This window comes from Hypanus sabinus, chromosome 19 (assembly GCF_030144855.1).
Source record: "Hypanus sabinus isolate sHypSab1 chromosome 19, sHypSab1.hap1, whole genome shotgun sequence".
NCBI lineage: Eukaryota > Metazoa > Chordata > Chondrichthyes > Myliobatiformes > Dasyatidae > Hypanus > Hypanus sabinus.
In genome coordinates, this window is record NC_082724.1 from 59,243,077 (window position 1) to 59,268,867 (window position 25,791).

The 25,791-nt window shown below is 42.4% G+C and overlaps 1 protein-coding gene across 13 annotated transcripts in view; it reads right to left on the reverse strand.

Annotated features, from left to right (window-relative positions):
• Positions 1-25,791, reverse strand: part of cacna2d2a (calcium channel, voltage-dependent, alpha 2/delta subunit 2a) — a 909,486-nt gene that overhangs the window by 294,214 nt on the left and 589,481 nt on the right. The gene's annotated exons all lie outside the window — the stretch shown is intronic.

Consider the following 25,791-nt stretch of genomic DNA (forward strand, 5'->3'; position numbering starts at 1 on the left):
TGTTCAACTCTAGATCATTAAACCCCACTCCATCCTCACTGCTCCACCAAGACCCTGCCAGACCTCCAAACTTAACCACCTTACAGAATGCCATTCTCCCATAAACTCTAGCCTGACATCCTGGTCAACTAACAGCCTGCCCTCATACCCAATATCCCTCCTCCCTTCCCGACAGGAATTATCCTGTTTCCAGCAGCATTCCTTTTGTCTTACTGGTGGTTCATGTGTAACGGTTATCCCAAAATTACTCACAAACCTGAAATCCATCCCAAATTAGTTTTGTACTGTGCCTGATTAATCTCATGCTGTCTGGGATTAGTCAATGCCACCTGTCACAGACTAGTCCCATACTGACCTGGGGAAGTCCTGTATTTAGCTCTGTCCTGTTATATTGCCACAATGTGCTTGATGGAACGATGTGCCTTGCATCCTTTCACATTTCTTATCTTACCTCACATTTATTTCATTTCAACATTCAATATAACAAAGTCAAAACCCATGATGTCCTAACAAACCCAGGGGTATAAACACCACTGGACTAGAGATGACCAGGCATCATCCTTGATGAAAATGGCAAAATCTGTCAACGAAATGTTCGATATCATTGATACCTGTACCCTTCTGGAACCCCAAGAAGAGTTTATTTGTCATATACACTGGAAAAGCATGAGATTCTTGTTCATAGGATGAAAATGACTTCCTAGAAATTCTAGGAAAACAAGTGGATTTCTGGAGTACCAAGAGAAACAAATAGTGAAATAGATCATTGATATCTTTCAGAAATCTGTAGATTACAGCAGTTACTTGTTGATGTTAGCAAATGTAGCCCCACTTTTTGATTTGATTAGGAGAAGTGTGCAGACACAGTAGCTCGTCATTGTGCAAGACTGCTGAGAAGATTTAAAAAGTGATGAGTTTCTTTCATTGAGAGATTCAATCATCATCACGCAAGGCTGCTGAGAAGGTTCCAGGATAAAAGGGAGACACTGCCTAATGGAGCAGTTGTCAGAGTAGCCTGAGTCAGAGTAGTAGGGCTTTGGCTCATCAGGGCTTCAATGAGAACAGGCCTAGATGAGGTACAGAGGTAAGTTACTTTCATTTCTCTTTTTTCCTCTAACTTAAGAATAGTGGGTATGATTGCAAGGACAGTTTTATGCTCTGGGTGTCAGATGTAGGATATCCGGGAGACTTCCAGCCTCCCTGATGGCCACATCTGTGCCAGGTGCACTGAGCTGCAGCTCCTTAGTTAGGGTGTATTAGGGAATGTGAGGAGGTGATCGATAGGAGCTACAGGCAGGTAGTCAGACCGGGGCCACAGAAGATAGATAAGTGTATGACTGTCAGGAGAGAGAAGGAAGAGCATCAGGTAGTGTGGCTATCCCCCTTAAAAATTACTCCATGCAACAGTGGCTGTCCCTCTGGCAGTGAGTCTGGCCCCATGGCTCAGAAGGGTAGGGAATGGAAGAGGATGGCAAGAGTATGAAAAATAAATGCAAATGGTAGCTTTCCTCCCAGTCTTGTGATGTTTCTGAATGGGTCCACAAAATCATGAATTGGAAGGGTGAGCCATCAGAGGCCGTGTTACATATTGGTACCAACAACATGGGTAGAAAAAGGGAGGTCCTGAAAGCAGAATACAGGGAGTTAGGAAGGAAGCTGAGAAACAGGACCTCAAGGATAGTAGTCTCAGGATTGTCTGTGTCATGTGATAGCAAATATAGAAATAGAATGAGATGGCGGATGAATGCGTGGCTGAAGGATTGGAGCAGGGGGCAGGTGTGACCTGTACAAAAAGGATGGATTGTACTTGAATCTGAGGGGTACCAATATCCTGGTGGGGAGGTTTGCTAATGCTATTGGGGAGGGTTTAAACTAGCTTTGCAGAGGATGGGGCAGTTGGCGCCAAGTAGTGACAGCTTCTATGAAGTTTGTGAGAAAGGACTCTTAGATGATAGAGCAAAGATGCACTCAGCCTGATAGTTTCAGTTGTCTCTACTTTAATACAAGGAGTATGATAAGCAAGGCAGATGAACAGAGCATGGAACTATGATGTTGTGGCCATTACAGAGACTTGGATGTCTCAGAGGCAAGGATGCCCGCTGAGTGTGATGGGCTTTAGATGTTTCAAAAAGGACAGGGAGGGAGGCAAAAGAGGTGGGGGAATGGCATTGCTAATCAGGGATAGTGTCACAGTTGCAGGAATGGAGGGATTGTCTACTGAGTCAGTGTGGGTGGAAGTCAGAAACAGGAAGGAAACAATAACTCTACCGGGTGTTTTTTTTAAATAGACCCCCCAATAGTAACAACTACATCGAGGAGCAGATAGGCAGTTTCTGGAATGGTGCAATAATAGGGCTGTTTTGATGGGACATTTAACTTCTCTAATATTGACTGGGGGGACTTGATAAAGGTATTTAAAATTATGAGGGGGATAGATAAAAGTTGACGTGGATAGGCTTTTTCCATTGAGAGTAGGAGAGATTCAAACAAGAGGACATGAGTTAAGAGTTAGGGGGCAAAAATTTAAGGGTAACACGAGGGGGAATTTCTTTACTCAGAGAGTGGTAGCTGTGTGGAACGAGCTTCCAGTAGAAGTGGTAGAAGCAGGTTCGGTATTGTCATTTAAAGTAAAATTGGATAGGTATATGGACAGGAAAGGAATGGAGAGTTATGGGCTGAGTAGGTGAGAGTAAGCTTTCGGCATGGACTAGAAGGGCCGAAATGGCCTGTTTCCATGCTGTAATTGTTATATGGTTATATCTTCTTAGAGCAAGGGGTTTAGATGGGGTGGAATTTGTTAGGTGTGTTCAGGAAGGTTTCCTGACACAATATGTAGATAAGCCAACCAGAAGAGAGGTGTACATGATCTGGTATTGGGAAATGAATCTGGTCAGGTGTCAAATCTCTCAGTAGGGGAGCATTTTGGAGCTACTGATCACAACTCTATCTCCTCTACCATAGTGCTGGAGAGGGTAGGAGAAGACAATTTGGGAAAACATTTCATTGGGGTTTTTTGATACTTCAAAAAAAAATTAATTCACGTATCAGGCAGGAACTTGGGAGCATAAAATGGGAGCAGATGTTTTCAGGGAATTGCACAGCAGAAATGTGGCAAATGTTCTGGGAACACTTGCATGGCATTCTGCATAGGTATGTTCCACTGAGGCAGGGAAAGGGTGGTAGGGTAAAGAACCATGGTGTACAAAGAATGTGGAAAATCCAGTTAAGAAGAAAAGAAAAGCTCATGAAACTAGGTACTGATAAAATTCTAGAAGATTACAAGGCTGCCAGGAAGGAGCTTAAGGATGAAATTAGGAGAGCTGGAAGGGGCCAGGAAATGACCTTGGCAAGCAGGATTAAAAAATACCCCGAGTACGTGAAGAGAAAGAGGATGAGCTGTGTGAAAGTAGGACCAATCAGGTGCAACAGTGGAAATGTTTGCATGGAGTCAGAGGAGGTGGTGAAGGTACTTAGTGAATATTTTGCTTCAATATTCACCAGTGAAAAGGACCTTGGCAATTGTGGGGATGACTTACAGAGGAGATTGCTGAGCCTCTGGTGATGATCTTTGCATCTCGGGGATGAGAGAAGTACTGGAGGATTGGTGGGTTGCAAATGTTGTTTCCTTGTTCCAGAAAGGGAGTAGAGATTGCCTTTTCTCCTTAGAGTGACGGAGGATGAGAGGTGACCTGATAGAAGTGTATAAGATAATGAGAGGCATTGATTGTGCGGATAGTCAGAGGCTGAAATGGTTGCCACTAGAGGGCACAGGTTTAAGGTGCCTGGAAGCAGGTACAGAGGGGAGATCAGGGGTAAGTTTTTTAAGCAGAGAGTGGTGAGTGCATGGAATGGGCTGCCGGTGACTGAGGTGGAGGTGGATACAATGGGGTCTTTTAAGAAACTCCCGGATAGGTATATGGAGCTTAGAAAAATAGAGGGTTATGAGTAACCCTAGGTAATTTCTAAAGTAAGTATATATTTGGCACAGCATTGTGGGCTGAAGGGCCTGTATTATGCTGTAGGTATTTCTATGTTCCTCCTAGCTAAGCCAGGAAATTAGAGTCGTACTTCAGTGGTGGGCAAGTTGTTGGAGAAGATCCTGAGGGGCAGGATTTATGAGCATTTGGAAAGACAAAATCTGATTAGTGATTGTCAGCATGGCTTTATCAAGGACAAGTTGTGCCTTATGAATCTGATTGAATTCTTTGAGGATGTAACAAAACACATTTATGAAGGTAGAGCAGTGGATTTCAGTAAGGCACTTGATAAGGTTCCCCATTCAAGGCTCATTCACAAAGTAAGGAGGCCTGGAATCCAAGGAGACCTTGTTTTGTGGAGCCAGAGTTGTTTTGCTCACAGAAGACAAAGGGTGGTTGTATTCTGCATGGTGACCAGTGGTGTTCTGCATTGATCTGTTCTGGCACCTCTCCTCTTTATGATCTTTATAAATGATCTGGATGAAGCAGTGGAAGGATGGGTTAGTAAATATGCTGATGTGTGAAGTGGTTCATTTTGGTAGGTCAAGTTTGAAGACAGAACATAGTATTAATGGTAAGACTCTTGGCAGTGTGGAGGATCAGCGAGATCTTGGGGACTTTGTCCACAGGACACTCAAAGCTGCTGCATAGATTGACAGTGTTATTAAGAAGGCATATGGTGTGTCGGCATTCATCAACTATGGGATTGAGTTCAAGAGCCATGAGGTAATGTTACAGCTATACAAGACCTTGGTCAGATCCCTCTTGGAGTACAGTGTTCACTTCTGATCAGCTCTGTACAGGAAGGATGTGGAAACTAGAAAGGACGCAGAGGAGATTTACAATGATGTGGCCTGGATTGGGGAGCATGCCTTATGAGAATAGGTTGAGTGAACTTGGCCTTTACTCCTTGGAGCGATGGACGATGAGAAGTGACATGATAGAGGTGTATAAGATGATGAGGGGCATTGATCATGTGGATATGATATTCTGTGGATATTCTCCCCCAGGGCAGAAATGGCTTACATGAGGGGGCATAGTTTTAAGGAGCTTGAAAGTAGGTGCAAGGGAGATGTCAAAGGTAAATTTTTCACACAGAGATTGGTGGGTGCGTGGTATGCACAGCCAGTGAGGGTGGTGGAGGCAGATACAATAGGGTCTTTTAAGAGACTCATAAGTACATGGAGCTGAGAAAACTAGGGGGCTATGTGGTAGGGTAATTCTAGGCAGTTTCTAGAGTAGGTTACATGGTTAGCACAACATTGTGGGCCGAAAGGCCTGTATGTGTTGTAGATTTCTTTGCTCTATGTTTTAAACTCAAATAAATAAGACTACAAGACATAGGAGCAGACTGCTCCATCATTCCATCATGGTTGATTTATTATCCCTCTCAATTCCATTCTTCCTTCGCCCCATAACCTTGGATGCTTTGACCAACCAACAACTTATTAACTTCTGTTTCAAATATACTTAAAGTCCAGACCTCCACAGCCATCTGTGGCTATGAATTCCACAGTTTCACTACACTGTGGCTAAAGAAATTCCTCCTCATATCTGTCCTAAATGGATGTCACTATTCTTAGCCCATTCCCTCTGGTCCTTGACTCACCCATTAAAGGAAACATTCTCTCCACATCCATGCTATCTAGGCCTTTCAATATTCAATGGTTTCAATGAGATCACCCCTTAATCTTGTAAACTCCAGCAAGTACTGGCCCAGAACCATCAAACCCTCCACATATGTTAACCCTTTTATTCCTGGACCATTCTCCTGAACCTCATCTAGACTCTCTCCACTGCCAGGGTATCTTTTCTGAGATAAGAGGCCCAAAGTTTCTCACAATATCCTAAATGCGGTCTGAGCAATGCATCCTTGCTCTTACTGTATATTCCAGTCCTCTTGAAATGAATGCTAACATTGCATTTGCATTCCTTACCACTGACTAAATTCAGGGACTTAATCTTCAGGGAATCCTGCACTCCAAAGTCACTTTGCTCCTCTGATTTTTGAATTTTCTGCCCATTTAGAAATAGCCTTTGTCTTTATTCCTTCTACCAAAATTCATGATCAAACACTTCACTGTACTGTATTCTATCTGCCATTTCTTTGCCCATTCTCCTAATCTGCCACAGTCCGTCTGCAGACACTCTGCTTCCTCAACCTGCCCCTACACCTACCTTCATATCATCAGGAAACTTGGTCACAAAGCCATCAATTCCATCATCCAAATGATTGACATACAACATAAAAAGAAGCAATCTCAACAGCAACCCCTGCGGTACATCACTAGTCACCAGCAGCCAACCAGGAACATTTACATCTACGTTTGTACTATTCATTAGCATGAAGAATTGCAGTTCTGTTACAGAATAGTACAGCACAGTACAGGTCCTTTGGCCCACAATGTTGTGCTGACCCTTAAACCCTGCCTCCCAAATAAACCCCCCCCCCACCTTAAATTCCTCCATATACCTGTCTAGTAGTCTCTTAGTGTATCTGCCTCCTCCACTGACTCAGGCAGTGCATTCCACGCACCAACCACTCTCTGAGTGAAAAACCTTCCTCTAATATCCCCCTTGAACTTCCCTCCCCTTACCTTAAAGCCATGTCTTCTTGTACTGAGCAGTGGTGCACTGGGGAAGAGGCGCTGGCTGTCCACTCTGTCTATCCCTCTTAATATCTTGTACACCTCTATCTCCTCTGTCTCCTCCTCCTCTCCAAAGAGTAAAGCCCTAGCTCCCTTAATCTCTGATCATAATGCATACTCTCTAAACCAGGCAGCATCCTGGTAAATCTCCTCTGTACCCTTTCCAATGCTTCCACATCCTTCCTATAGTGAGGCGACCAGAACTGGACATCGTACTCCAAGTGTGGCTTAACCAGAGCTGCATTATTACCTTGTTACTCTTAAACTCTGTTCCTCGACTTATGAAAGCTAACACCCCATAAGCTTTCTTATCTACCCTATCTACCTGTGAGGCAACTTTCAGGGATCTGTGGACATGTACCCCCAGATCCCTTTGCTCCTCCACACTACCAAGTATCCTGCCATTTACTTTGTACTCTGCCTTGGAGTTTGTCCTTCCAAGTGTACCTCCACCTCACACTTCTCTGGGTTGAACTCCACCTGCCACTTCTCAGCCCACTTCTGAGACAATGTGTCTCTGCAATCTTGGACAATCCTCAACACTATCCACACCACCAACCTTTGTTACCTGCAAACTTGCCAACCCACCCTTCTACCCCCAGATCCAGGTCGTTAATAAAAATCACAGAAAGCATTGGTCCCAGAACCAATCCTTGTGGGACACCACTAGTCACAACCCTCCAATCTGAATGTACTTCCCCCACCACAACCCTCTGCTTTCTGCAGGCAAGCCAATTCTGAATCCACCTGGCCAAACTTCCCTGGATCCCATGCCTTCTGACTTTCTGAATAAGCCTACCTTGTGGTACCTTGTCAAATGCCTTACTAAAATCCATGCAGATCACATCCACTGCACTACCATCATCTATATGCCTGGTCATCTCCTCAAAGAACTCTATCAGGCTTGTTGGACACAATATGCCCTTCACAAAGCCATGCTGACTGTCCCTGATCAGACCATGATTCTCTAAATGTCATAGATTCTATCTCTGAGAATCTTTTCCTACAGCTTTCCCACCACAGACTTAAGGCTCACTGGTCTATAATTATCCAGACCATCCCTACTACCTTTTTTGAACAAGGGGACAACATTTGCCTCCCTCCAGTACCATTCCTGTGGACAACGAGGGCATAAAGATCCTAGCCGGAGGCTCAGTAACCTCTTCCCTTGCCTCATGAAGCAGCATGGGGAATACATGTTGCAGGATTTAGAGGAACAAATTTGTAGGAAGATCACAGACTATTGCAAGAATCACACACACACACACAAAGTGCTGGAGGAACTCAGTCCTTGGCCTAAAACAGCGACTGTTTATTGTTTTCCATGGATGCTGCCTGGGCTGCTGAATTCCTCAGCACGACAGCCGATGTGGTTCCTGCTATTTAAGAAAGGCTCTAAAAAATAAACCAGGAATTTATAGTCTGGTGAGTCTGACATCAGTAGTGTGAAAGTTATTGGAAGGTATTGTAAAGGATTGGATATATGAGTATTTGGATGGACACGGAATGAATAGAGATGGTCAGCATGGCTTTGTGTATGTTAGGTTGTGTCCAACTAGTCTTGTAGTTTTTCAAGGAATTTACCAGGAAAATTGATGAAGGCAAGGCAATGGATGTTGTCTGCATGGTGTGGAGGGCTCTGGTCCTGGGACAGGTCGTTGAAAGTGGGCAGTTTAAATGTTTCAGCATGGATTAGATGGACCAAAGGGCCTGTTTCCATGTTGTGCATTTCAATGATTCGGTGACTCTGAGGCAGATGATCATGAAGCATATTTAGAAATTGTCAGGTAGGACGTTGTGGGCAACTCTGAATTGTGGCTTAAAGAAGATCACAGCTGGGGGTTTGATGGTGATGGATACACATAATATCAAACAGGCAGGCAAGTGGGCAGAGGGCATGGTGTGGCTCTGTTCATAAAAAATTAAATCAAATCCTTAGAAAAAATGCCATACTGTCGGATCAAAAGATGCAGAATCCTTGTGGGTATGGTTGTAAAACTGCAAGGGTAAAAAGACCCTCTTGGAAGTTATACTGCCTCCAATCAGTAGCCAAGATGTTGGGTACAAATTGCAATGGGAGACAGAAACAGCATATAAAAAGACCATTGTTAAATAGTAATGGGAGATTGGGAAAGTTAGGTTTGCGATCCCAAGAGAAGAAATATGAAGAATGCCTTCAAGATGGCCTGTTAGGGCAGCTTGTGGTTGAGCCCACAAGCAAAAAGGCAATTCTGGATTGACTGTTGTGTAATGAACCAGAATTGATTAGGGACCTTAAGGTAAAGAAACTGTAGGTGATAATAATCATAATATGATGGAATTCACTTAGAGTTTGAGAAGGAGAAGTTAAAGTCAGATGTAACCAGTGACGTAAAGGGAATTACAGAAGCATGAGAGGAAAGCAGGCCAAAGTTTATTGAAAGGGGACACTAGCAGGGAGAATGATAGAGCAGCAATAGATGAAAATATAGATGGGTGGGTGATAGCAAGATTGGTGAAATTGCTGATAGTGTAGATGACTGCCAAAGAATACAATGCGATATTGATCAGTTGCAGATATGGGCAGAAAAGAGGTAGATGGGAGTTTAGCCCAGACAAAAGTGAGTTAAATGCAAGGAGACTGTACACCATTGAGGGCAAGATCCTTAACAGTGTTGCTGAGCAGAGAGATCTTGGGGTCCAAGTTCATAGCTCCTTAAATGGCTACATATGTTGATAGGGTGGTTAAGAAGACTTATGTAATTCTTGTTTTCATTAGTCTTGACTGATAATCTACAGACCTTGGACCTCTGTACCTCCCTCTGCAATTGATCCTCGACTTCCTAACTGGAAGGTTACAATCTGTATGGATTGGTGATAATATCTCCTCCCCGCTGATGATCAGCACTGTCACACCTCAGGGACGTGTGCTTAGCCCAATGCTCTACTCTCTCTATACCCATGACTGTGTGGCTAGGCATAGTTCAAATATAAATTTGCTGATGAAACAACCATTGTTGACAGAACCTCAGTTGGAGATGAGAGGGCACACAGGAGCGAGATATACCAGCTAGTTGAGTGGTGTCGCAGCAACCACCCTGCACTTAACATTTGTAAGATCAAAGAGCTGATTGTGGACTTCACAAAGAGTAAGATGAGACAACACAAACCAGTCCTCATAGAGGGATCAGAAGTGGAGAGAGTGAGCAATTTCAAGTTCCTGGGTGTCAATGTCTCTGAGGATTTAACTTGGTTCCAACATATTGATGCAGCTATAAAGAAGACGAAACAGGATTATATTTCATTAGGAGTTTAAAGTGATTTGGCTTGTCACCTAAAACACTTGAAAACTTCTACAGATATACTGTGGAGAGCATTCTGACAGGCTGCATCACTGTCTGGTATCGGGGGTAGGAAGGTGGCTATTGCACAGGATTGAAAGAAGCTGTAAAAAGTTGTAAAATTTGTCAGCTCCATTTGGGTACTAGCCTCCATAGTATCCAAGACATCTTCAAGTAGATGGCGACCATTATTAAGGACTCCCATCACCCAGGGCATATGCCCTTTTCTCCTTCCCATCAGGAAGGAGGTACAGAAGCCTGAAGGCACACACTCAGCGATTTAGGAACAGCTTCTTCCCCTCTGTCATCTGATTCCTAAAAGGATATTGAACCCATCCAGCACCTCCTCACCTTTTTTATTATTTCTGTTTTCTATTTTTAAATTTAACTATTTAATATACATACATGCACTTACTATAATTCATTCATTTATTTTTCCATGTATGCATTGTACTGCTGTCGCTAAGTTAACAAATTTCATGACATATGCCAATGATATTAATCCTGATTCTGATTCTGAAATAGGCTGAAGAGACAACAATCCTCATCACATGTAAACAATAGTCGGATGTGTACTGGAACACCATACAACCACCTTGGAACCACAAGGTATGATTAGGGTGGTGGTGGTGGTGGGGGGAATAGCCTTCTTCTACCATGTCATATTTTATGACACTATGATGTTGAACATCTAATGCACAGGTTTTTGCCTTTGAACCTTGACTTTTGAGAGGAACTGGAAGAAAACTGGGAGGTTATACCACTGGGTGCTCACTCATATCCTACTCAAGGTGGTAGCTCCTCCCAGCTTTCCAGTTTCTTCAGATACATCTGCAGACTCATTCAGCAGTAGTGGCTGGTTGAGTGCTGATCTTGCACCTGCAGTAGATTTGCAGGGCTGCATTGATTCCAAGGATTGGCATATAATTCTCTGCAAAGAAAAGAGACCATTCTGCTTTAACTGTTCTTTCCATCCTTTGGATCTCTCACTTTCACCAACGCATAGTGTATATTGGGAACAAGCTTTTGGAAATGAAGTGTCATGTGCATCAGCGTCTGCCTGAAACTCTATCTCCTGCCACTTTATAGCAACAATGGACTGTATTGGAATCTTGGCCACCTCTATCTGATAACTGGTTCCATTATAACTCTTCATCTTTCCTTGGCACTGGAATGAAAATTGATTTGTGTTTTTGCACATGTGACATCCTTTCCCATAAGCTGCATATTTCTGCAAACATTTACAATAACTACAACATTGAAAGTGTTACTGCTTTACTTCTGTGCTTCAGTTTGACTGTTTGGACACAATTCCAGGGTGTGTTGTCCAAATAACTAGCTCAGAGGCCCTACAGGATGTGGCGCACTTTGCCAAGTTTAGCTATTTCTTGCAGCAGATGCTCCCTCAATTGAACTTCACTTACAATGCTCAGATCTCCAGTTACAATCTGCAACCAACAGCAGCAGTTCAAAGAAGCAAGTATCATACGATTTGCCTTTCACCCAATATCCATGAGAACCTGGATTCTGTTGACCATCTCTTTTCTTGGAGGGTTGGGGTAATTCTTGAAAGCAACAAGAACCTGTTCAGTGTTTCATTGGTAGAGTTCCTAAGTGGCAACCCGGATAACACAGAATGCACTCATTCGGTAGGTTACTGGCCTTAAAGTACAACTCCTGTGGTGGGTGCACCTACTCTGCCCTTCAATTTAATGGTTCACTACCCTGACAGATAAAGCAACTGTCTTGATCCTGCTCAGTCTGTGCACTTTTTTGAAGCAATTACTTCTACCTCCTATTCAGGGCTTTCAATGCCCTGTTCTAAAATCCATCTCTGCCAGGTCTCAGTCTACACCCTTCTCCTCCATTGGTCAATGCAGCATTCCTCAACAGCAAGCTGATATTCCAAACTAAAGACTCAAGGTTGATATAATAAGCTTAGATTTTTTTCTAAAAAAGGTGCTGTTGTGTTTTCTTCTTGATATAGTGTACACATTTTGTGACTTTTCATGAGCTTTTGGTGAGTTGTATTAGAAAGACTATTTCTGAGCTATTTACAAACCTTCAAAACAGGCATACTCCACCTTCACAACAAATTTGGGGCTGAGAATAAGTCATGTTCACAAATGTAGTACTACCAACTGCAGTCCTTGATAATGCTCCATCTCCTGCAGAACATTTAATTCAAGAATGTACCTTCCCACCTCAAAGTTCTGCAAGACTGTTTTCTTAATATACCCCTGCTGTGAAATCCATTCTGCATCTCTCTATATTACAGAACCTAGAACAGTACAGCACAAACAGGCCATTTGGTCCACAATATCTGTTCTAAACTTGATGCCATTTTAACAAACCTATCTGCCAGCACATGGTCTACATCCTCCATTCTCTCCCTGTCTGTGAGTCTGTCTAAATGCCTCTTAAGATTTACTATGGTGTCTGTGCCTACTACCTCCCCTGGCAGTGCATTCCACTTGCTACTCTCTCTTAAAAAGTACCACACCCCATAAATCTCTTTAAAACTTCCTCCTTTCACATTCTTGTATTTTTAGTTTATTTAGAGATACAGCACAGTTGTACAGGCCCTTCCAGCTCACACGCCTGAGCTTCCTAATTACACCTGTGCAACCAATTAACATACTAACCCGTGTGTCTTTGGAATGTGAGAGGAACCCCACACGGTGATGTGGAGAATGTACAAACTCCTCACAGACAGCCATGGTCACTGGCTCAGTGATAATGTTACATTATCTGCTATGCTACTGTGGCACCTTGCACACATGTGTTTGGCACTTCCATCCTGGGAAAGAGACACTTACAATCTAGCATGCTTATGCCTCTCATAATTTATATACATTTGACCAGTTCTCCCTCCGCCTCTTATGCGCCAGAGAAATTAAACTTAAGTTTGGCCAACATTTCATTCAGCTAATTCACTCCAATCTAAGCAACATCCTGGTCAACATTCTTCTCATTCTTCCTTTAATGTGGCAACTGCACACAATAATCCAAATGTGACCTAACCAGATTTAACATGATTTTCACAGTCTAGCCATTATCACGGCAAAAACTAAGATCTGAAGGTTAAACTCATGATTGGCAACAACACACACAAACTGCTGGTGGAACACAGCAGGCCAGGCAGCATCTTTCAGGAGAAGCACTGTCGACGTTTCGGGCCGAGACCCTTCGTCAGGACTAACTGAAAGGAAAGATAGTAAGAGATTTCAGTTAGTCCTGACGGAGGGTCTCGGCCCAAAACGTCGACAGTGCTTCTCCTTATAGATGCTGCCTGGCCTGCAGTGTTCCACCAGCATTTTGTGTGTGTTGCTTGAATTTCCAGCATCTGCAGATATCCTTGTGTTTGCTCATGATTGGCAAGTTGTGGGGCAAAGCCCAAATTTGGAGGCTGATATCTGTGAACCTGACAGTTCGGGACCAAGGACTAGAGGCTCGGAGGTGGCCAGTAGGTGTGTTGGTTTTTAATGCAAATAGTGCATTTCACAGTATGTTTGGATGTACATCAGATAAATACATCTAAATCAGAATCTGAATGTCTCTTTTGCTTTTTCATGCTTTTGTTGTCATTTTGTTAAATAATTCCAGATAAGACTAAAGGCTAGTTTCATCCATTCTGTGCTTCCAAATTGCTGAATCTTTTTGCGTAGGTGTGATTTTTTTTTGTTAACAATGGTCAAGGATTGAATTTCTTTGCAGTAAAATCTAACGAATTAATTTTCATATAAGAGAGAAGTTTCAATTTGTAAAGAACCTTTCGCAATGTCAAGATGTCCTCAAATTAGTTCAGGTTTTGATCTGTAGTTACAGCTGTTTTTTTGGAAAACATTGGAATAATCTGAGCAAAAAGCAAAGAGATAATGAACAGATTAAATGAGCTAATTACATTGGTTGAGGATGAATACATGCCAGAGCAAAGAGAAAGCTTCCCTTTCTCTTTGAATAATGATGTAAAATATTTACATGTTCTAGAAGGGGCAGATGTGGGCCATTCAGCCCATTGAATGACTTCGAGCAATCTGATTCCTCTCACCTATTTCATTCTCTTCTTTCACTGCTCTTCAACAACCCTTGATGCTTTGACTCTTCTTTTAGCTACTGATATGGGTGGGGGGGTGGGGGAGGCTGGAATTCATAGCGGCTAATTAACAAATCTACCAGCACATCTTTGGGAGCTGGGAGGCGGATGGGTTAGTTGGGTTAGTAGGTGAAATGGTCACCTGGTTGTAATTGGATGGAGTGCTTTGCTGGATTGAAGAGCCTGTTCCTGCACTGTATCTCTAAGTAAAAGTAAACTACAGCATCTGGAGAAAGCCCACGTGCTCACGGAGAAAACAACAACACTCCACACAGACAGCACTGGATGCCACGATTGGACATGAGCTGTAAGACATTGCCTCTGCTAGCTGAAACCTTCTTCAGACAGTTCGATGGCTCTTCCAAAAGAAGACACCTCCATTAACATGGCACCGCCTCAGTTATCACCATAGAACACTAAATTAAGTGCTTAACTCCAGAGTGGGATCTTGAAACTGCAATTTTCTGGCTCAAAGGCAAGAAAATCATCACTGAAGCAAGGCTGGCACCTTTATTTATTGTTGATGAGCAAGCTCAATGCCCAGGGGTATTGGCCAGGTTCCTGCATCTGTTATCATCAGCTGTTCAAATCCTTCCTTGAGCTGGCCTTTCGAGTGCCTGGTTTTACCACTAATTTAGATTGAGTTTATATTTGCCCTTTAGCTGCCCTGCTTATTGAAAGACATCTGGTACTATTCAGCCTGCCTGATTGCTCAGTCCTGCTGCTGGCAGTGCTGTGATCTCAGCCTCACTATGGAAAATATCACATTTTAATCATTCCACTTGCAGGGCATAGCTTCCTGCTACACAGGACTGCCGACTGTATTATCTCACTCAGCAATGGTGTACACATGTGGGACCTGATGACATCTACTTTATATGTCTGTGTAGGTGCTGCAAACTGCAGCACCTTTCTGTATATGTCCTATAGCGTGGCAGTTTATCACAAGTGGCTGTATGGAAGCCAAACGATCCAATGTAAAAACAGAGCTTTTTTGTATTTTTGGCATATAGAATATTGACAAGTAATTGGAAGCAGCATCAGAGGCAGACAAAGTGGTGAAGGTGGCATTTAACACCCTAGCCTTCGTAAGTCAGAGCACTGAGTGTAAGAGCTGGGACACTATGTTGTAGTTGTATAAGATGCTGGTGAGGAGTATTGTGTACAATTTTGGTTACCCTGTTATAAGAAAAACATCATTTAACTGGTAAGAGTGCAAACAAAAATTACAAGGATACTTCCAGTATTGAGGGCCCAAGTTATAGGGAGAGGTTGGGTAGGTAGGACTTTATTTCTTGGAATGCAAGAAACTGAGGCGTGACCTTTTAGAGGAGCATAAGATCATGAGGGGTATAGAATGCAGTCAGTCTTCTCCCAGGGAAAGGGAACTAAAAGCTAGAGAGCATCGGTTTAAGGGCAGAAGTGAAGGATTTACATAAAAAAGATGTGAGGGGTAGCTTATTTATGCTTGGTTGTTGGTGGTTGGTACATGGAATAAGCTGCCAGAGAAGGTGATTGCAACAGCAACAATAACAACATTTAAAGATGTTTGGCTAAGCACTTGGCTAATATTCAGTGATGCCCACAATGTCATACAAGCCCATTGGTAACTGTGCTACAAGATCATCGACCTTATCCCATATACTGTGTGCATTCAAATATAACACCTTTAGTCCTGTATTCACCCTTTTTGATTTTGTTTACCTTTTAAGTTGCAACTCATCCTGTTATAGCAATTTTGTCGTATTATCAGCTTCTCCTTGCTAGGATCAATATCGACATCCTCAGCACCATCACTCTAGTTCCCATTCTCCTGCCAAATTGGTTTAAACTCTCTTGAACTCTACCAAACTTGACCGCAAGGGTATTGGTCCCCCTTAGGTTCAGGTGTAACTCATCCTTCTTGTACAGGCCATACCTTCCCCAGAAGAGAACCCAAAAATCTATAAATCTGAACCTGTTGATGTTGTGTACTTAGATTTTCAGATAATGAAAGGCCTTGATAGAGTGGATGTTTCCTATGGTGGGAGAGTCTAAGACCAGAAGACACAGCCTCAGAATAGAGGGACATGCTTTTAGAATTGAGATGAGGATGAATTTCTTTAGCCAGTGGATGTGGAATTCTTTGCCACAGGCAGCTGTGGAGGCTAAGTCTTTATGTATATTTAAGGCAGAGATTGTTAAGATTCTTGGTTGATCAGGGCATGAAGGGATATGAGGAGAAGGTAAGAGATTGGGGCACAGAGAAAAATTGGATCAGCCATTGTGATATGGTGGAACAGACTAGATGGGCCAAATGGTCTAATTCTGCTCCTATATCTTATGGTCTTATGGTTACAGGCTAGTCTCAATTTGGACTCTTTTCCTCCTTCTGTAATGAGGATTATTATCAAAATCTTCTCCTAGGCACTTCATTCTCCAGAAGATTTTTGATGCTTTACCGAGGCAGTGAGTGATGGGGGCTGCAGGAGTGGCTGGGGTGAGAACATATGGGCAGATCTGTGCAAGCAGATCCATTGTACTTTGTTTGGACTTTTCATCCCAGACTTACTTGTTGCCCTTCCCCACAATCTCAGTGTTCATCAATTCCAATTCAGTTATATGTGTGGATCTCCCAGATCTTAGAATCAGGCGTTATGTGATCAGTGAACAGACATTTTGAGGAAAGGATATAGCAACAGCTTGGAATGTTCTAGAGCACCATTTGCCTTCCCCATTAGGATTAGGAATGAATTATTTAAACATTCAGTTTCTACTACAAAATAAAAGTTGCATCAAACTTTCACCTGGCTTCTTTCTAACTTCAGTAAGTCAATGAGGAAGTGCAGAGCTCTACTTTAACTGGAGGCTGTTCAGCTGAGGGTACATGCTTATATAGGTGCATGAGGCTGTCGTTCTACTCTGCAGTGCTAGAGGCTGTGCATTGATCTTTACACATGGGAGAATGTATCAGCTTTGCCATTTTTATTTGTATAGTACTGGAGGTGGTGTTGTCACACTGTTCAATGCTGTACATATAATGCTAGTTTTGCCTGTTTGTTTCTGCACTGCTTTGCAGACACTTCTGTCTGCTGCATTATTTCATTGAGTTACTGCCTCAGTTTCAGCTGCACTGACTTATAACACAGCATGGATGGAATTATAGAGTCACGTTGAGAAGCATTCCAGTCACCATCTGTGTCACCTCTGCAGTTATTCTGATTGATCACGGTCTGGCTCAGTAGTCTTTATCTTTCCCTCCTGAGTAACCCTCTCATGTCACAAGAATTCTCATTGCAAATTAAACATTCATACAACTCTCAAAAATTGCTAATGAGTATAATAATTGTCAGAGCTGTGATTCATTTCTTCAGATGCTCTCACATTCCCCAATGCAGTTTAAAACCTGCCTCCGTTGTACTGAACCACATCTAGGACTACAAATACCAACATCACTACTTTCCTGCATGTCCAGCAAACCATTGCAACATAGAACATTCAACACTACAGCACAATACAGGCACGTCTGCCCAATATTTTAGCCTACCCTGGGATCAATCTAACCCTCCTCTTCCACATAGCTCTCCATTCCTATCATCCATGTGCTTATCTAAGAGTTTCTTAAATATCCCAAATGTACCTGCCTCTACCACAGCCCTAGCAGGGTGTTTCACACATTCATCGCTCTCTGTGTAAAATTCTGGACTCTGACTTCCCCCACCAATACTTTCCTTCAATCACCTTAAAATTATAAGCAACACACACAAAATGCTGGAGAAACTCAACATCCGTAGAAATTAATAACCAGTTGACGTTTCGAGCTGAGACCTTTCTTCAGGACCAAGAAAGGAGGGGGAAGATGACTGAATAAAAAGGTGGGGGTAGGGGAAGGAGGTGATAGGAGAAGCCAGGTGGGTGGGAAAGATTAAGGGCTGGAGTAGGAGAGGACAGTGGACCATAGAAGAATGGGAAGAAGTGGACCCACAATGAAGAGATAGGCAGGTGAGAAGAGATAAATGGTCAGAGTGGGAGGGAGGGTAAATTAGTTTACTGGAAGGAGAAATCGATATTCATGCCATCAGGTTGGAGGCTACCCAGACGGAATATGAAGTGTTGCTCCACCACCCTGATGGTGGCCTCACCTTGGTACAAAAGGAGGCCATGGACCAACATGTCGGAATGGGAATGTTTGGCCTTAAAATTATGCCCCGTCATATTAACCATGTCAAAATTATTGCCTGTTCAGGCTGATCATTAATAATAGGACAGCCCTATTATAACAGAGATAATGAAGTATTTAAAATGCCCATTTTTGTTATCATGTACAGTGTCTATAAAAAGTATTCCACCCCCCCCCCCCGGAAGTTTTCATGTTTTATTGTTTTACAAAGTTGAATCACAGTGGACCTAATTTGGCTTTTTGACACTGATCAACAGAAAAAAATTCTTTCATGTCAAAATGAAAACAGATCTTTACAAAGTGATCTAAATTAATTACAGATTTAAAACAAAAAATAATTGATTGCACAAGTATTCACCCCCTTTAATACGACACACCAAATCATCACTGGTGCAGCCAACTGGTGTCAGAAGTCACATAATTAATTAAATGGAGATCACCTGTGTGCAGTCAAGGTGTTTCAATTGATTGTAGTAAATGTACACTTGTAATGCTGAGTCAGTTTCCTGGCAAAAATGACACCATGAAGACAAAAAAACACTCCAAGCAACTAGCGAAAAGGCTTTTGAAAAGCACAAGTCAGGAGATGAATACAAGAAAATTTCTAAGTCACTGAATATTCCTTGGATACAGTTAAGTTAATCATCAACAAATGGAAAGAATATGTCACAGCTGTAAATTTGCCTAAAGCAGGCAGTCTTCAAAAACTGAGTGACCATGCAAGAAGGGGACTAGTGAGGGCAAAAGACCTTTGACAACTCTGAAAGAGTTACAAGCTTCAGTGGCTGAGATGGGAGTGACTGCGCATACAACAACTGTTGCCTGGGTTATTGACGGGAAGGCTACAGTAACTCAAATAACCACACATTACAACAGTGGTGTGCAGAAGAGTATCTTTGAACGCACAACACATCAAGCATCTATCTACACCAATCCCATTCCTTCTCATCCCCATCAGCTGCCACCCCTGCTGGTTTTTCTGTCACTCTGAGTACAAAAGGGACAACTCACAGGGCCAATCTACATAGCAACAAGATGCGGTCTTTTGCTGCTGTAGCCCATCCACTTCAAGATGTGCTGTGTTGTGTGTTCACTGGTGCTTTTCTACACACCACTGTTGTAAGATGTGGTTATTTGAATTACAGTCACCTTCCTGTCAGCTTGAACCAGTCTGGCTATTCTCCTTTGACCTCTCTCATTAACAAGGAGTTTTCATCCACAGAACTGCTGCTCACTGGATGTTTTTTTGCACCATGCTCTGTAGACTGTAGAGACGGCATTAAATTCCCAGGAGATCAGCAGTTCCTGAGATACTCAAACCACCTCGTCTAGCACTAACAAACATTCCATAGTTAAAGTAATTTTTGATCACATTTCTTCCTGCTTCTGTTGTTTATTCTGGAAAACAACTGAATCTCTTTTCCATGTCTGCACGCTTTTATGCATTGAGCTGCCACATGATCAGACATTGCATTATCACACAAGTGTACCTAATAGTGTGGCCACTGAGTGTAAAACGATCATGTTTGTGTTTCATTATGATTATTGTTGAGTAGTAAATGTCACAATAAATGGAATGGAATAGCACTGTACTGTACAGTGTGATAAACCATCACAAGCTCCCTTTAGATGCAATACCATCCATCCTGAATGTGTTCTGTTTGCCCCACTCCCAGAAACAGAATGTTTAGCATCCACACAGGACCACCAAACTCAAAACAGTACTTCCCCTGGAGTGGGGAGTGGAGAAGTGTGAGGGGGAGTGGAGGAGTGTGAGTGAGGAGTGAGGGGGGAGTGGAGGAGTGTGAGTGAAGGGTGAAGGTGTGTAAGTGAGGAATGGAAGTATGTGAACCTTTGATGGTCCATTTCCCTCTACAGATGCTGCCAGACCCACTGAGTGTCTCCAGCATCTTGATTTTTGATTCAGGTGTGAACAGAGATGACAGTGAAGGGTCAGTGGGGATGACAGCAGGGTGGGAATACAGCTATATAAGGAATCTCAATACGTGACTGGATATTGGAGAGGTTTTGAGTTTAGGATGTGACCACTAGTGCCATTTCTGGTATGGGTAACAATGAAGGGAAGGTTATGTGCAGGGATGTATTATCTAAGTGTATTTCCGTTATCTACAGCCCAAGTGTTGCTTTAGTTATGGGGCTGTCATATGTCCCTGTACATGATGGATTAGCGCTGAGCCACCTATGGCACCCAGACTGTGAACAAACCTGGCTCAGTAATGTGAATTCTGCAGTCCCTCCCTGGAGTGCTTTAAACAGAACCATAATGAATGAAAACGAAAGCAATTCACTGATAACAGACAGAATAGAAAGCTACACTGCCCTGGCTGCACAATATTTGAGTGTTGGCGCCTGACTGATACTTAATCCACTTACACTTTCAACATATTCTATTTTATCAGCTTGTTAACACATGTGCCAGCCACACTTGTATAGGCTAATAATGAGGCTGGTAAAGCTTATGCAGCAAGAACCTCATGGTTAGGAGCACAATATATTCTCCGAGTACGCATGACACTGAGCTCGATGTAATACTTACAAATGAACAGTCAGATAGCAATGAACAGTCACTTAGTACAGAGAGAGGAATAATAATCTACCTGTCAACAGCCAGCGCTAGGGGGCGTTCAATATAGGGAAGGCATCAAGATTCGAACCATGCCGGGCACTGGCTGGCAGGCAGTAAATACAATATCGCAGTATGTGGTGCAGTATCTTGCACAACGTCAGCAAGCCAACAGAAACAGCTTGCTGGCACTGGGATGCTCCATTTCTGTTTAGTTTGATCTCCTTATTGCCTAAGATATTGAGTGCAGTTGGTCCATGGCCTCTACTGCCACAATGAGGTCACTCTCAAGTTGGAAGAGCAATGCCTCATATTCCGTCTGGGTAGCCTCCAACCTGATGTTGTGAACATCAGGGGCTTTATCCAAAATGTCAACTTTTTCTTTTTCAATCTTTTTATTAACATCATGATAAGATTAATACATAGTTATTGAGATTACAAAATTAAAATGAACATAAAAGGATACACAAGCAATAAGTACAATATAGTTAAGTCTTCCCAAATCATGAATGATACAACTATCATATAAACAAAACAATAAAAAACTAGGTATATCATGTTGAAAAAAACAGAAAAGAGAAAAAGAGAAAAAATATTATTACCCTAAGAAAAACTAATCTAACAAACTAACCACTAACTAATAAAGAAAAAAAAAGAAAAAAGGGAAAGAAAAAAAAGGGCTGTTTATAGTATCTATAAAAAGACAAAGAATCATCAGAGTCCCCAACTCCGATCCTCTCAATATATATATACATATATAAAAAATCAAAACTTTTCATTCTTCTCTGACCTGCTGCATTTCTCCTGCATTTTCTGTCTGTTGCTTTGGATTTTCAGTATCTGCAGAATCTCTTGTGTTTCTTGAGTGCAGTGGCCCAGTTACACAGAATGGGCAAGCTGCAAACTGGATCCCAAGTGCTCAACAAAAGGAGCAGGTCTGCAGACAAGTGCAGGCATGAGCTGCCTAGGCTGCTGTGCATCCTACACACAGACATGTAACCAGACCTGCAGGCAAGCAGCAGAAAAGTATAGACTGAACTCTGCACTCCATAGATACAGACACAACGGAATACAGAGAAACAATCTGCTGGAGGAACTCAGCAAGTCAAGTAGCATCCGTAGAAGGAAGGGAGTTGCCGACATTTTGGGTTGAGACGCTGCATCAGGACACTCTCAAATATAATATTCTCAGTGTGGTTACGGAATTATGAAAATAATGCAGTACGTTTGTGGTGCATAAATTAATTAGCTGTAATGAAGTACTCCATATGCATGTCTAACACCAGACTCTTTCATTGCTACAGATCACTACCTATTACACAGATCACTGAACAGCAAGCTCTCGCCATTAAATCAGCACAGTAAAGGTACTGGCGCATTAAGGAAGGTGCCTGTCAGAGCAGAGATTGATGGCAGCTCCACCACCTCATCAGTGCAGGAATGGGCAAGTGTGGCCACTCCAGAGAAAGGCTAAACAGAGGCTCAATCATAAACAGATTCCAAATTCCTTGATTTCATTTAAAGTTAAAAAGATTTCACTGGTGTTTCTACCCCACCCAAATAATGTTAAATTAACACTATCTTAAAGATGCATTCCATTATCAGTTACCCTGAAAAGCTTCTAAATTAATAATAAAGTACTTTGCTGCTCAATGTTATGGTTATGTATAAACTCACTCTCCACCTCCCCGCTCCCCCCCCCCCCCCCAGTCACTGCACTGCACTGTAAATACTTTAAAACAGCTTCTATAATGAATAAACGCTTCTCAGGCTTTTAGCCGGGTACAGGTGTTGATTATAACTGACATTTCGATGACAAACTGCCATCTTCTTCAGGGGTGATGCCTGGGCATGTCTCATCTGGTGATATTTACAGTATACCCCCCTAGTCTGACCCTCCTGATTGGGAGGAATCCTGTAAACGCCAGCCGTCCTGAGTCCCAGGTTACCATTGACCCGTGTAAGCTGTGACTTGAGCTTCCTTACAGATTTGTGGATGGTATTAATCCTGTATTTCTTCAGGATCCTAGCAATCCTTCCAGAAACCATGGAAATACAGGGAAGACAGATGGTAGTGATGGGTTTCTCCTCGTTGTTAGGCTTCCTGATTTTTCTGTCAGCCCCTTTAAGGGCCAAATGATTTCGACCACTTTGTAGCCATTCTCTCAGAACATTGTGCATAATCGTCTTATTTCCTCACGGATTCTCTCCAGGTCCAAAATAGTTTGTGCATGGTTAATCAAACTTTTTATAATGCCCTTTACATTGTCAATACATGCTGGTATTTACGTATTTATGCACAATTTATCTATATCTGTACTTCAACCCCTAACTTTATTTTTATGTAATTATTCTTGAAAATTGTTGAATGTTGATTCTTATTGCATGTCCTACCAACACACCACAGCAAATTTCTAATACACAATGAAGATGACTTTCAATCAATCATCACAAAATTAATGTCAACACTATGTCCTTCCTCCAGTATTGTTATCAACAATTACCAATACATCCAAGAATCAGAGTAACCCACTCTGCGATGAGAGCAACTTGTCTGCCTCCTTCTTCAGTGTCAATATTCCTGGGATTGAAGACAACTTGTTCTATGGTAGGTGATGAAATTGTCGTGGAAATGGAGCTACCTTTTCACAGGTAGGCAGGTTATATTTGAAGGGGAAGGTGGTTCCACAAATGGGCTTCTGTGTCATCTCAGTGAATGGCCTCGAGGTCAGAGTCACAGAGTAATATAGCATGGATATGATGCACGTTGACAGCATTGTTCACCACTTTCTTGTGATTGGTCCATATCCTTTCCCTCCATGTAACTACCCAAGCACATCTTAAATGACACTCATGTGCCTCGTGTCTGAACCACTTCCTCTGGCATCTCACTCCACACTCTCACCAGCCTCAGGCTGTCTCTCAGGTCCCATTTAAAACTTTGCCTCTCTCACCCTGAATCTAGTTTTGGACCCCTGCTCTGGGGATAAAGACTGTTACTACCCACCTTATCTATGTCTCTCATAATTTTACACACTTCCATAAGGTTGCCTCTCATTCTCCTGCATTCCAAGGAATAAAGACCTTGCCAGGCATACCTTTCTCTATTACACAAGCTCTATGGTCCTGGAAGTGTTCTCATAAATCTTTTCTGCACTCTTTCCACTTTAACCTTAAAGATGTCTTTCCTATAACAAGGTGTCCAAAACTGTGCACAGTACTCCAAGTTCAGCCTTATGAAGAAACTTACACATAATGTCTCAGCTTTTAAACTCAGTGCCTTGACTGATGAAGGCCAGCATGCTTAATGCCTTTTTCACCACTGCCTCTCTGTGATACTGCTTTCAATGAACTATGCCCCTGTACATTTATGCCCGCCTGTTCTATCACACTCTCCAATACCTCACCATTCATAGGTTTCAGATTCAAGTTTATTTATTGTCATTTCCAGTACACAAGTATAAAGGGGAATGAAATAATTGTTACTCTGGATCTGATACAGCACAGAAAATCAATAAGATAAAGAACACAATAATAAAAGGATAAATCTAGAGACATAAGATAGCTTACATACATAGATTGAACTAGGCACAGGAGTGTCACTACATTAGGTGACTCTTACAAGAAATGATAAAGTAATGGTGGTGGGGTGGGTCAGTGGGTTGCAGTTTTGATCAGTCTTACTGCTTAGGGAAAGTAACTGTTTTTCAGTTTGGTGGTCCTGGCGTGAATGCTATGTAGCCTCCTTCCTGATGGGAGTGGGACAAACTGTCCAAGAGCAGGGTGGGTGGGAATCTTCATGATGTTCCTGGCTTTTTTCTGGTACCTTTCTGTATAGATGTTCTTGATGGCAAGTACATTGGTACCAGTGATACATTGGGCAGTTTTGACTATCGGTTGTAGAGCCTTCCTGTCTGCTGCAATGCAGCTTCTATACGTGCAGTGATGCAGCGTGTTAGGGGATGCTCTCCACTGCACATCTGTAGAATGATATGAGTCTTGATGTGCGTTCTCAGAATGTAGAGGCATCGGTGATCTTTCTTGATTGTGTAGAGGATGTTCTGAGATCATGAGAGTTTGTTCATGATGTATACTCCCAGGAGTTTGAAACTGCTCGCAGTTTCCACCGCTATGTTGCCATTGCAGGATAGGTCATTTGCTAGTTGGACTTTCCAAAGTGCGTCACCTCACACCTATCTGTGTGGAAATAGCATTTTTTACTCTTTAGTCCAGTTCTCCTGTAATTAAGATCCCCCTGTAATATACAAGAACCTTCTTCACTGTCAGCAACACTTCTTAATGTTGCATCATTTGCAAACTTACCGATCAAGCCGACATCCACATCCAAATCATTTACCTAATAAATAACAAGGGTTCCAAAAATTACCTCAGTGGCACCATTCATCACTGGCCTCCATTTTGAGAAGCAACACTCTGCTTCCTCCCTCTAAGCCAATTTTGAATCCACTGAACTAGTTCTCCCTGGATTCCATGGACCCTACCTTCCAGACCAGCCTAACGTGTGGGACCTTTTCGAAGGCCTTGATAAAGTCCATATAGACAACATCCAATATCCTTTAGTGCACCCCTTCAAAGAACTCTAATATATTCTTCCAACACGAATCAACCGCATGCTGACTCCTCCTAATCAGACTCTGTCTCTATAAATACTGTTAGGTCCTGACTCATAGAATTCCATCCAGTAATTTCCCCACCATTGATGTCAGTCTGACTGGCCTCTAGTTCCCCGGCTTGTCCTTGCTACCTTTCTTAGACAATGTAAGCTACCTTCTGGTCTTCAGGGGCTTCTCAAATGTAAATAATGAAGCAATTATATCCTCAAGGGCCTGTTAAATTCTTCTCTAGACTCTTACAAAGTACAAGTATGTACTTGGTAAGGCTATGGGAATTCATCCACTTTCATTCACTGTAAGGCTGCCAAATACCTCCTCCTTGGTAATATGAATATTCTCCAAAACATTTCCACTGGTTTCCCTTATCTCTGAT